Genomic DNA, 2,815 nt, shown 5'->3' with positions numbered 1-2,815 from the left:
AAGGTGCACCATTTTTAGCTTATGTTTCTTTCTTCCAGACACGCGCGCATTTTTTTTTTAATTTTCATTGATTTGAGCTGTTGATATAAATTTGATCAACGGCTCAGATCTAACCGCACAACCGCACGGGAAGCTATACCCGCACCTGAACCCTTCCCTATATATATATATATATATATATATATATATATATATATATATATATATATATATATATATATATATATATATATATATATATATATATATATATATATATTTTTTTTTTTTTTTTTTTTTTTTTTTTTTTTTTGGTTCCTGTGAGGTCATGTCTTCCTGTGCGGTCAGTGCGGCATACACCATTAGGTATGTATAAATGCACCATACAGTGTTCGAAAATACACCAGAATGAAATGCCAAAAAATACACCACACAAAAAAATACACCACACATAATGATTTATTTATGAACACTGTGTGGTGCATTTATGCATACCTAATGGTGTATGCCGCACTGACCGCACGGGAAGACCTGACCTCACAGGAACCTGACCCTATATATATATATATATATATATATATATATATATATATATATATGTGTGTGTGTGTGTGTGTGTGTGTGTGTGTGTGTGTGTTTACAGGCTTACAGCTATGTAAAGAAATTAGCCACTTACAAGACTTTCAAAGATGGCAATTCACTTAGAAAGCTAGGCAATTGGCCAGTCAATCCATTATTGGATAAATCCCTGTAAAATTATATATATATAACAATAACATACAGTTATACATTGAATCATTAAAAAAAAATCTCACTGCACGGGACTTTGTGAGAACACCCGTTCGAGTAAAAACTATGGATTGATCTCAACTCCTAATATGAATAGTAAAGAAATCTGAAAAAATGCCGTAACCTTTTTGTAAATATTTTCAACTTTGAAAGTGTAGCATGTACAATCACAAAGTGCATTCGATAATATATACAAATACACTCAAGATAAATGTACTTCACATATCATTGTGCACTTTGTTTATTGGTCATTGCACTTTGTAATGTTGATTAGTGCGCTTTGTATGTTGGTCGATGCACTTCAAAATTTGATATGCACTCAAGAGAATATTAATGCACTTCTCATTTAGTGTGCATTTTTGTAGTATTCGTTGATGCATGTGTTTCAGAGTTTGAAGTATATATTTATCAAAATGTCACCGTATTTTTTTTTTGGATCCTCTTACTTTACAACCTTTGATCTTGAAACGATGAAACGATCAGAGATCAATCCGTAGTTTTTACATGGATGTTGGTTTGATGATCTGATTCATTCATTTTTATATATATATATATATATATATATATATATATATATATATATATATATTGGTTTCTGTGAGAACAGGTCTTCCCGTGCGGTTAGTGCGGCATACACCATTAGGTATGCATAAATGCACCATATATAGTGTTCGAGAATACACCAGAATGAAATGCCAAAAAATGCACCATATAAAAAAAAATACACCACACATAATGGTGTATTTTCGAACACTGTAGGGTGCATTTATGCATATCTAATGGTGTATGCCGCACTGACTGCACGGGAAGAACTGTTCTCACAGGAACCTGACCCTATATATATATATATATATATATATATATGAGTTTGTTGTGCTTACAAGTACTCCAGGGATGTAAGATCGGATATGCTAAGAGAAATGTTGCCGGCCAATCTACTTGCGGACAGATTCCTAATAATTGATCAATGCAAACAATGCTTGCTCAGTTCAATATATGCAGATATATCAAATATTATTTGCACATAGTAGTTAAGTAGTACTAATTAATAATAATTAGTAGTAAACTAATAATATTAAAATAAAATTAAAAAAAGAGATAAATTAATTTAGAGTAATGGTTAGAAAGAAAATTAAATGTGTAAATATTATTATTTATGAATATAGGAAAATAATAGAAGCTTACAAGTGTGTGATGATGGGAGGTTGATTAGCATTATATCTGCAACGAAGGCCTTCCCATAAGTATAGTTGAGGTAGACAAGGATCTCCCACCCAATTCTCTCGCTTCAAACTATAATTTGACTTGATATTCGCCATAGCCACCACTAAATATTTCAAATCATTACTCACCAATTACCATCATTATTACTACTATACCTTCTTTAAAATTACATATTTCTATTGTCACTACTTGCCTACTTACCTCTTTTGTCACCTTATGTATCTCATATCGAGATACATTTATTTTACAAGCAATTAATTACGCGCATTACTTATTCACCAATATAACTACGTACATTCATTATCTTTATTATATTCACACCGTTATTTCTCTATCATTACCAAGGAGGTAAATTAGCCTTGTCTGGCTGTCTTTTCGCCCTAGCCGACAAAGGATCGCAAGAAGGTAAATTTATTTAAGTTGTTTATAGCTAACTAGCTCAAACTAATTAAGAAGGCAAATAAGCCATTTTCATTGAGACTTAAACTTGGAACATTGTGGTTATCAAGAAGTGGTTTAATTGGTATTTCTTTGTTGGCAAAAACTTTGTGAGACACGGATCCTTGTCCATGAGACAGGTAAGGTTAAAATAAAATGTAATACTTATACTAACAAATCTAATACTTTCACATTTTGATGTAAAAATATTATTTTTTTTCATCAAAAGTATTATATTTTCTCTCATAAGTACATTACTTTTAAGTTATAACTATGATTTTTGATTCACATTCCTAATGTATACACCTATGAACCAAACATACCCTTAAGATATGAGAAATAATGTACCCCTCCGTTCCATTTTATGTTAGGTGTTTGAAAATAA

The 2,815-nt window shown here is 31.1% G+C and overlaps 1 long non-coding RNA gene across 1 annotated transcript; it reads right to left on the bottom strand.

The window, feature by feature from the left end:
• Positions 1-639: 639 nt before the first annotated feature.
• LOC109151320 lies at positions 640-2,050 on the bottom strand. The gene is made up of 3 exons (XR_002049285.1): positions 1,954-2,050; positions 1,650-1,721; positions 640-727 (listed from the first exon to the last, which is right to left on the bottom strand). It is a non-coding gene; the product is annotated as an uncharacterized LOC109151320 (long non-coding RNA).
• Between the last annotated feature and the right edge of the window lie 765 nt (positions 2,051-2,815).

Source organism: Ipomoea nil, unplaced genomic scaffold (genome assembly GCF_001879475.1).
Source record: "Ipomoea nil cultivar Tokyo-kokei standard unplaced genomic scaffold, Asagao_1.1 scaffold2283, whole genome shotgun sequence".
Taxonomy (NCBI): Eukaryota; Viridiplantae; Streptophyta; class Magnoliopsida; order Solanales; family Convolvulaceae; genus Ipomoea; species Ipomoea nil.
This window is presented reverse-complemented; position numbering and strand designations above follow the sequence as displayed.